Here is an 11,255-nt window from a genome sequence, read left to right as displayed (position 1 = left end):
TGTAATACATCTAGAGATAAAAAAGTTATTTTGAAGGATGTTTCATATTTCCATTCTTCACTACATCATATCTTCAACTGTATTTTACATTGAATTATGGGGGTGTTTTTCCAAGTTGGAGGCACTGGTATGCTGTGATTTTTTTAAGAGTATGAGGAAATAGCTGAGCAATATTCAAAAGTTTAAGAGTGCAAACTAATTAGAATATCAAGAGCAGAGTCTCCTTGAAACAAGTGTCCAATTGAAGTAAAGGGAAGATGTCTCCTCATGCATGTCATTTGAGTGAAGGCTTCTATTTTATTTATGAAATTTTAACTTGTATAGACAATTATAGACAGGAGACAACAAGAGAAAAATAATAATGGCATCTGCAGAAGGTTTTTCTGTGATGTCATGCCAGCCTTGCTGACAGTTTAAATTCACGGCAGGTTTCAACAGTAATATTTTGCAATATGCAATACATTTTTAAATTTGTTTGGTATGCGAATATGATAAACGTTATTATTGTCAGTCCCATTGTATCACAGGACTGTGGGGGCTGGGGATGGGCGCATCATCTGGGCGCATCATCAGGACATAGACCTGTGTTCCTCTGCCCGCTACAGCCTCCTCTTACAACAGCCGGTTGCTTTGGGCCCTCATTCCCCCTCTTACCTTTACCACATGTTCCTAAAAGTTGACCAGCCGCTTTCGGCCGGGACACATACATGGATATCGTTCTGCTTGCTTTCATGTAGATACAAAACTTTTTAAAGCATTTTACTTTACATTCTGTTTATTTTGTTATTCATATACATGTAATTGCAAATGCTACACTGAGCTCTCTTGCTTTGACGAGTCTTGTGTCTACATGAAAGTGGGCAGAACGACATCCATGTGTGTCATGGCCACAATTAAGAAATGTCTATGTCTTTCATTGCTTCCTTCAGTGAGACCGCTAGGTCCGTGTACCTTTCGTTCAATTGATTTTTCATTTAAAATCTAAAATCAAAAAATGAAAAAACGAGCTGTTGTTTCATTATTTCATTTCGAATGTGGTAATGAAAAAAGTAAAGCTACTTTTTCTGACAATTCGTTTCATCTGCGAATCAAAATATAGCATTTTAAAACACTGTCTTCAAGCTGAAAACGTTTTTTGTTTTACTGAATCACGAGAGTCGAAAGTTGATATGGGCTTACTGCTATTAGCAACTTCTTCTGCAGTCAAATCTTCGATGTGTGACAGAGAAATTGAGAGCTACATTATATTTGGTGGAAATAAACATGTGAGGCAGGAGCAAACTACGACCCACGGCCAACACAGGGTCAGTTTATCAGCTGCTGAAGGAGAACCGATGCAGATCAGCAGGACCTGCTCTGCCCCTCCAGTGTCTGCCAGGCTCCTGGGCTCAACAAGGGGGAAGCTCAGCGATGTTCAGCCTTTCAACCAGGAGCAGGGTCAGCGAGCCTATGCATCCCACCCTCTATAGTGCGTCAGTGATGGCCCTCTTTAAATAACAAAAGCAGCTCTTGGCAGGGTGCCAGCTAAAACTTGCCAATCACTTGAACACCTGGCCAGTGTTAGTGATATGCGGCTATATGGACGGCCTTTAGTAGTTCTAGTGTTAAATAGGAACAGTTTTATAGATTTATTTATAAAATAATAAATAATTAATAAATAATAAATAAATAGTAAAATGTTCCAAAATTATTTGAAATTCTGAGATACTGATTTATTGCATACATGTGTAATTGTCTAGTAAGTTGTCTGATATACTTTATATTAAACTTGTTCTGTAAAGAATACACATTTAAACATACTGGCTCCAGTCCTGGAACCTCCACCATACATGACAGTAGGTTTGGCAACTGGTTCAGGTGTCTTGGGGCAAGGATTATCTAAATTTTAATATCCACTACCATGTCATGTTAAGAAAAGCATTAAACATGTACAATATCTTGACAGCAACAGTTAGTGTCAGACCATGCATTGGTAGGCATTCACTGTACCCACATTGGCACCTAATTACAGAAAAATACGGCAAAGTTTAAACTTCAGCTGAAGATCCTATTATGGAAAAATTATTTTAACACAGCAGCAGCACGAGAAAGAAAAAAAAACATGTAAAAATTAGTTTATATTAGTTTATCGAGCTATGCTCCCAAACAAGCTATACAGTCATAGCACTTAAAAGTGTCAGCCTTTACTGTAATCCGTTTCCATTTTACCCGCGGTATCACCTTGTTTTCAACGCATTGGAGTGTGTGTTGCGTCTTTTTGGCCTGTAGTTGACAATCAGCCCCCACGCCGGTCCCTATAATATGAACACGTTCATATTATAGGGACTGTTCTCTCGCAGATGTTTCATGTACTGTACACACACTGAGCACGGTAGAAATGCATTTCCTGCTTCTTTCACATTTTGAAAACGTAAATTTTCTCATCCAATGGAGAGAGACATCTACTACTCTGATACAGACATCTACTACTCTGATCAGGTGTCGTCACACTGGTAGGAAGTCCTCCCTGCAAATCCAGAACCACCACCTCCACAATGATCCCGAACCAAAACTGGACCTCCGCCATTTCCCCCCTCTCACTCACCGTGAACAGACCAGCACGGCAGCGCCCAAGTCCTCCCATAGAAAAAGTTCGGTTCTTGGGTGTTCTAACCAACACCAAAGTCTATTCACTTTACCAAGGGATCAACAAGTGAGGACTTTGTGGGTCACTTTTATTTTAAACGGACCGGTGCCAGAAACATTGCCTCAGCATTTATACGTATGTGCATTTCAAACGAGGGTGCGTACAATGCTGGATTTGTTTCACGGCTCCTGTTGGAAAAAAGGGATCTATTCCTACAGTCCGTCATTCACTCACTGAAGTAAGTACATGCTTGATACTTATAATGTTTTAAAATGTTAGTTTGTCTGTTTAAAATGTAGTAACCTATGTGTGAGGCAAGTTACTAGCTAGCTATGCTAACGGCTACAGCCAGTCGACCGAGCCTTTGTCCCCTTCAAATGTGCTCATGTGGGCTCCTGCAGCCACACACCTGTGTGGAGAAAAGCTAATGATTATCAGGCATCGAGTGGCTACAGGCAGGGAGCGGTGGGTCTAGCTCGCTGTAGTAAGTACGTTCTTAATACTTACTATGTTGGTTGGTCTGTTTAATATGTAGTAACTCACATGTGAGACAAGCTAATGGCTATCGGCATCGAGCGGCGACAGGCAGGGAGCGGTGGATCGAGCTTTTGTCCATTTGACATGTGCTGCCGCTCCTGTTTGTGTGTTGCGTTAGCCCTTAGCATGCCTTTAGGCCTTTGCACTTTAGAGCTACAGCTGGTCGATCGCTACAATAGGAAACTGCAGATGAACGCGGTTATGTTTGTTATTACCCCGTCCTGTGTCACAGCCTAAATCAACTTGTGATTTAGGGTTATGTTATTGTTCTGTCAAATTCTAACATGATTAGTTGGAATGATTACCGTGTTGTGTTGCAAGCTTAGTTGCTAATTAGTCACATCTCTACAATAACTGCTGCTTATCTGGTCAGTAACCTATAGCTTGTACCATAGCCATTATATTTGTAGGACCAATACAATTTACAGTAAATGTAACAGTCTTTTCTATACTGTAGGGAGGCACATCCCAGTTGCCCACATGCAAGGAGGCTGTCAAACAGAGAAATCACTGCAGACTGTTGGTACACGGACATCTGTTGCCCAGCTCAGGAGTAAAGGTAAGTTTGTATGTACTAACAGTAAGATGGGCAATAGAAGATTTTAATTGGTATATACTGTTTATATTTCATATTTGAATTGTAACAACTGTTTATCTGTTGGTTTAGCACAGACAGGCCTGTCCTCTTGTTTGGTTTAATTTTTTGTCTAGTATTGTGTATTCTTACATTAGAGAAGGTTTTGACCTACATAATAATGAACATTTCACCAATCTACAATTATGATTGCAGTACCTTTTGTTTTGATGAGGTGATGGTGAGGACAGCCACAGCTTCCATCTTGTAGAGGACTGCTTCCGCTCAGTCTTTCCAAATAGTGATGAGAACAAGGATCACCACATCTCCGTTTTCCCTACTTTCATGCATTTCGTCTGCAAGGCCCTGCAAAAGCTTCTGTCCTCAAACCCCCAGACTTCTTAATTAACTCAGTAACCTATACATTGCACATCGGAGTGTGAAGGTAACAGTTTGTTCTAGCTTTGAAGTAGTGGTGCATTTTTTTGGTTGACAATAAAGTTGGCTTTAACTATTACGTATTTCACTGAACTCTGTTTCTGAAGGGAAAACACTTTTATTCAGGAAACTGAAATTACATGTTTTTCTCTTTCTAATATGGTAAGCTATAAAGTTGAAGTGGCCATAAATAAAAAGCATATAAATTATATATAAATTAAAAAAAATCTTAATGAGTATTGCACTCACAAAAAACACATGTTTACTCAAATAGTAAAGGAGTTATTTCACAGGTGGTCTACATCCATCATACAATGAGTGTTTTATGCATCAGGAAACTGCCTTCATCTACAACCCAAGCATGGGTTGTATGTGAAGTGATGGCAACTCCGATTCTTCACCCCAGGAATCCTCAGCAGCCTCTGTAGACTAGATACCTGTAACAACTTCAGATAGAGAGACATATTACTGTCAGATTTATCAAGATTGATCAAAAAACATAATTAAAAGCAGTAAAAATACATCTGGTCAATATATATGCATGCAGTGATTGCTCTGAATATTAATGCACATTTTAAAATAATTTTTTTTTCAGAGCAGCAGCACAAGTAAGACTAAAACTGTGTAAAATGTATTTATATTATTTCAGCTATGCTCTCAAACTTTTATTTATTTGTATAATGTAAGCTAAAGTAGTGTTTTCTATTAACGAGAGTTTTCCAGGTAAGTCGTGTTGTGAATATTTAAGCTGCAAAGGCCATTTAGCATACGCATTAGCAACTGCTAGCTGCTTTGCAAATTACATAAATCAATTTAATTTAAGTAAATGCGACATTACCAATGAGACGAATCTTGCATCAGCCAAAATGTGGTGACTTCAACGGCCTCCTCTTCAGCTTCAGGGTCAGATTCGGGATCGTAGACGTATGGTTCTACTACTCTATGAACCAGCTGGCTAATGTCATGCAGTCCTGTAGTAGGTCTTCTTCTTTTGTGGAGGATTGCGGTGGATTGAATTCTCAAGGTCGCACTACTGCCACCCATAGTATCCTAACCGTGCGGTGGCTCGTATCCATGAAGCCAATTTAAAAACAACAACAACAACAACAACAACAACAAAAAAGGTATGCGTTTCCGCACAGAGGTGTGGTGAGCATCTTCGCTTGCGACACGCCCAGAAAACACAGCATTTGCTGATGGGGAGTAAGAACCACATATTGACGATCTAGAGGGTTTTATGGGATGAAAACCTTACTAAGACATTAAAGTCTAATATTTTTTAGAATGAAAAGTATGATCAGTCTCCTTTAAGGTTGGCCACACCTAAAGTCTGTCACACTACACACACACGACTAGTGATCCACAGCATTCAGGTAAGTTATGACACCACTGAAGATTGTCACTTGGAATGTACGTGGAATCGATAAGAAGGAGAAACGATTTAAAATATTTAATCATTTGGAAACCCTACAAGCAGACATTTCTTTACTACAGGAAACTCATATTCCCAAAACTATAGATTACACTCTGGCATCAACAGAGTTCCCACATGCTTACTCAGCCGGTTACAATTCTAAACAAAGAGGGGTCGCCATCCTGATAAAAAAAAAAGATTAACTTTACTCATAGCGATACCATTGTAGATCCAGAAGGGAGATATATAATCATTAATATCTTGATAGGAAACATTGAATATTGCATAGCTAATGTGTATGGCCCTAATGTTGACGACCCCTCTTTCTTTCACAGCTTCTTCACATCACTGTCTGCTCACTCTGGTTCCAAACTTATAGTAGGAGGGGACTTTAATTTAGTATTTAACCCAGAGTTGGACAGGCTAAGCAAAGCTGTGAGCAACAGGAACTGGCAATCAGTACAGACCTTAAAACACTACATGGATGACTTCGGTCTCTGTGACACATGGCGTTCTCTACATCCTACATCCAGGGAATATTATATTAATATCCAGTTCACCACTCTCACTCCCTTATAGATTATATTTTAGTAAATAACTCAGTCTTACAAGATGTCTCTGACACCAATATTCATTCTATCACAATCAGTGAACATGCACCGATGTCCATTTTGTTGATTAAGACATTCAGACCATCAACCAGCATTTGGAGGTTTAATACATTATTACTCAACGATCCAGACTTCAACAGTTATGTCAGGAGAGAATGGGCAACCTTTATATAAATCAACGATACACCGGGAATCTCACCCTGTGTTCTTTGGGAGACTGGGAAGGCAGTTATGCGCAGTAGAATTATTTCATATTCATCGCACAAGAAAAAAAGGACATGCTACTTGAATTATAATTAGAGCAAAAAAAAAATCTCTAGAGAATAAATATGCTGCCTCTCCAACCAATGATGTCCTAGAAGACCTAAGGAATCTAAAGCTGAAAGTAAATAATATAATTGATTGCAAAACTCAGTTTCAGATAGATCAGTTACGATGGGAGAACTTTGACCATGCTAACAAATGTGGTAAATTTTTAGCTAACCAATTAAAAAAATATTAAAGAGAAACAAATCATCCATTTAATAACTAATAAGGAAGGCAACATTACTCATAATCCATATGAAATAAATGATCCCTTTTAAAAACTTTTACCAACAGTTATATACGTCCCAAATAGTTCCATCCACCTCAGCCATAGAGGAGTTTCTGAATAAACTAGGACTGCCAAAGCTGAAGGAAGAACAATCTACAACTCTAGACTCATTGTTATCTTTGGCAGAACTACATGAAGCTCTGCAGGAGATGCCCAATAAAAAAAGCTCCAGGACCAGATGGAATAAATGTAGATCTAAAAATAGTGTGTAAAGCACTTGCTAGAAGATTAGAAAAAAAAACACTCCATATATAATTCACTCTGATCAAACAGGCTTCATTAAAGGTAAACAGTCAACCAACAAAATGAACAGAGTAATCAACTTAATGTCACCATCCATAAACTAGAGTCAGCCATCGTCTCCTTAGATGCAGAAAAAGCTTTCGATAGAGTAAACTGGAAGTTTCTTTTAGCCACTCTGCACAAAGTCAGCATTGGGAAATCATTCATAGACTGGATCCAAATATTATACAGCTCAGCAAACGCCGCAGTCAGAACAAACAACCAGATCTCACCAAGATTTAATCTGCATAGAGGGACAAGACAGGGCTGCCCACTTTCCCCATCACTATTTGCAATATTTATTGAACCTCTAGCCCCAGCACTAAGACAGCATGAAGGAATTACTGGAATATCAACCAAATCAGTAAATCATAAAATAAGTTTATATGCTGACGATGTGTTACTGTCTCTCCTGGAGCCACAGACGTCTCTTGTCTTTCAACAATTATTGGAAGGACTTTCCAGAAATGAGAGCGTTGCATAGCTTTGCTGTGAGTCTGTTCCTCCAGTAAAACCTCATGGCTGATATAAGTTGCTCCTTGGTGCTGGGTTTGGCTTCTCTGCGAATAAAGACTTTTAGCAGATGCCACACTAGCTCTATAGGGTTCAGATCAGGGGATTCTGCCAGTGTGCGCACCCAGTTGATTCCTTCTGCCTCCAGACAGGCTCTTGCAGTGACATGTTTGGGGTCATTGTCCTGGAAAAAACGATGCCGTGTTCCAAAATACTTTATGTATGGCCCCACTGTGCGTTTGATTATGAACTCCTTGAAGAACTGTCTATCCATAATCTCCTCAAATAGTCATCAGTCCTGGTCCCCACCTAGAAATCATTCCCCAAACGTGGAGTTTGAGGGGATGTTTAGGTCGCGGTTTGGAAACCAAGTGTCCTTTTTTTGTAAAGGTAATTTTGGCAAAATGCTCCAATGCCACTGTTGTTTCGTCCATGAACAGCACATTATGAAACAGTTCATGATTCTCAATCCACTGCTGGGCCTGTCTCAGTTGTGTTCGTGACTCATCGGACAAAAACCATCTCAACCTTCTGCGGGCATAGCGTATGGAGGTCTGGCTGATGTTCACTTCATAATCTGATTGCAAGATCTTTTACAAGTCTCTGGCCACTAACTGTATTTTTCTTAGTGAGGTCATCTATGACAGCCATAACATGGCTAGAAATAAAAAGAGCACGCATGTCAATAAAAGCAGTTTTGATGCTAAACATCATCGTACAGTGGCAGCGGTTCAAAGTGACTAGGGTTTTAATTGCAGTACCGACGCGTCGCCACGGTGCAGCGAGTGCGTCGCTGACTAAAGATTTTTAATCCTGCAGCCGGCTGAAAAAAATCAGGATGCTAGTCTCGTTTTAACCACCAGGTGGCGCAGCGTTGATTAGAAGCCTCCAAAGCACTACAGCGTAACTGAAGTCCGACTGTTCATTTCTACCTGTAACACACATATATTACACCAGACCTATTTTACTTTTTAGTTTTTACTATTAAGTATCTGTTGTGTGCTCAGACGTGGGAAGTATGAAGGGCAACAACTTGTTGATGGCTTAGTTATTTTCTGTTCACTGCAAAGTTATAATTGTTCTGTGTGGTTTAAACAGGCAGCGCCACAGCAGCAACACATTCTTGTTTTCATTCTCCTCAGCTTTTTCGTGTCTTTAAATAGCAGGCGTCTCTTAAGAATATGTACACACCCACCGCTCTAACATCTGATACAACATATTGACTTCACAGAATACCATGATTATGCGTCGCGGTTTAATTAATATAATTTGAATGCGCATGGCCAAGTAAAGACGTAGAGCGCAGTCCATCTGCGACTACAGCCGCTTATTTAGGTTTTAAACTTCCACGACTTGTTAATGAATGTTTTCCAATAGTCGTAGATTTTACATGAATAACTGTAATAATCACAGGAATTTGTTTTACAGCAGTTGTCGATCGTAATTTTGACAGGACGCCAGAAATCAGCAGATCTACAGCGACGCATTACAGCAACATGTTTGTTCCTACGCGTTTACTCTGTGTCTGCAGAACTGCAGTTTGACTTGTTTTGACTGTGCGTGTCATTGTAACTGAGGCTGAGATCACTTATTCGACCCGTGTACGTTTCAACATTTTCATTTCCCATCCGTCCATCCAACCACTTTCACTGGCGTTTTCGTTTCTTTCGATGAGCGGCAAACGGATTTTAATCAAAGCACAGCCTTACAAACCAATAAAACAGGCAAAAATATTTGTTTTTTACAAAAAGACACGGAATTGGAGTTAATATGTTTTTATTGTTTAGAGACAAACGAAAAACACAAAAAGTCGTTCTCTCGTTACCTCTGCTTATAATTTGGTGGAGACATCAAACTCTTACACAAACACGTGACGTGTTTCGGAGTCATGTGTCCAGACAGAGAGTGACCAATACACAAATGTATGGATGCGCAAATGCGGGCTACGAGAGGAACGGGGGAGTGGCGCACTAGATGTAGCGAGAATTTGTTTTGACTGTGCTTGTCATTGTAACTGAATGAGTGGCTGATGTGACTTATTCGGCCCGTGTACGTTTCAAAACTTTGATTTCCCATCCATCCATCTATCCGCCTTCACCGGCTTCTCCTTTCTCTTGCTATGGGCGGCAATTTTCTTTTTTTTTTTTTTTTTCTCCGGCGCCGGTCGAGCTGGCTGCTGGTTACAACAGCTCCTGTCCTCTTACTTCTATTTATTACTTTCTTCACTTATTTAAGTTTACCTTTCTAGTGTGTTGTTAGTAGCATTAGTGTACACAACCTGTACACAGCTTTTTTATAGTTTTTCTAAGTTTGGCGCAGTACAAACGCTGTTTTTAAAACTACGATGTGCGTCGGGGTCAGAGCGCGCATTGTTTACACCGCGGAGCAGCTGATCGCGCTGCGCAGCGCCGTAGTTCTGCCCAGAGACAGACACGAGATCACCGCTGAGGTGCTGGTGAAGTCCCGACGTGGGCGCCGCGCCGGAAAACTACGACGGGAGAAAACGAGACGCTTCAGGCCCGCTGTCCCCTCCGTTATTATGGGGAACGTGAGATCTCTCCCCAACAAGATCGACGAGCTCGCGGCGCTCACACGGTACCAGCCGGAGTACAGAACGAGCAGCGTCCTGCTGTTCACGGAGACCTGGCTGACGTCACTCATCCCGGACTCGACTGTCGCACTGGACAATTTTCATCTGCTACGTGCGGACAGAACGGAGAACAGCGGTAAGAGGAAGGGAGGGGGTCTGGCTGTGTTTGTGAACACCAGGTGGTGTATGCCACAACATTGCACTGTCAAAATGAAGCTGTGTAACAGAGACATTGAGCTGTTAGCGGTGGGCATGAGGCCATTCTACCTGCCAAGGGAGTTCACACACGTTATAATAATTGCTGTGTACGTCCCACCCTCCGCTAACGCTGACACAGCTTCTGAGACCCTGCTCTCAGTCACCAGCAGGCTGCAAACACAGCACCCACAGGCCCTCTTCCTGATCTCTGGGGACTTTAACCATGCACCTCCTTCAGCTGCTCTGCCTACATACACCCAGTATGTGACCTGCCCCACCAGAGACAAGAAAACCCTGGACTTATTCTATGCCAACACCAAAGAGGCCTACGCTGCATCCTCCCTCCCACCGCTGGGCAGAGCTGACCACAACATCCTGCATCTCCTGCCTGTGTATAAACCTGTTGTACACAGGCAGCCGGTGGTGCCCCGCACAGTGAAGAGGTGGACAGCTGAGAGCGAGGAGGCTCTCAGGGACTGTTTTAACACCACTGTGTGGACGGAGCTCTGTGACCCACATGGGGAGGACATTAACGCAATAACAGACTGTGTAACGGACTACATAAACTTCTGCTGTGAAAACACTGTTCCCACCAGGCGGGTTCGGTGTTTCACTAACAGCAAACCATGGGTCACCCCTGATATTAAAGCTCTGCTAAAGGAGAAGAAGAGAGCATTTAAATCAGGGGACAGGGAGGAGCTGAGGAGGGTGCAGAAGGAGCTGAGGAGGAAAATCCGTGAGGGGAAGTCCAGCTACAGGAGGAAGATGGAGGAGCAGCTGCAGCAGAACAACGTGAGTGAGGTGTGGAGGAGCCTGAAAACCATCTCAGGCTTCAAAGCTCCACACCCACAGGCTGAGGGGGACCTGAGCTGGGTCA

This window comes from Betta splendens, chromosome 21, assembly GCF_900634795.4.
Source record: "Betta splendens chromosome 21, fBetSpl5.4, whole genome shotgun sequence".
Taxonomy (NCBI): domain Eukaryota; kingdom Metazoa; phylum Chordata; class Actinopteri; order Anabantiformes; family Osphronemidae; genus Betta; species Betta splendens.
The sequence above is the reverse complement of the archived record's forward strand: the minus strand, read 5'-3'. Positions refer to the sequence as shown.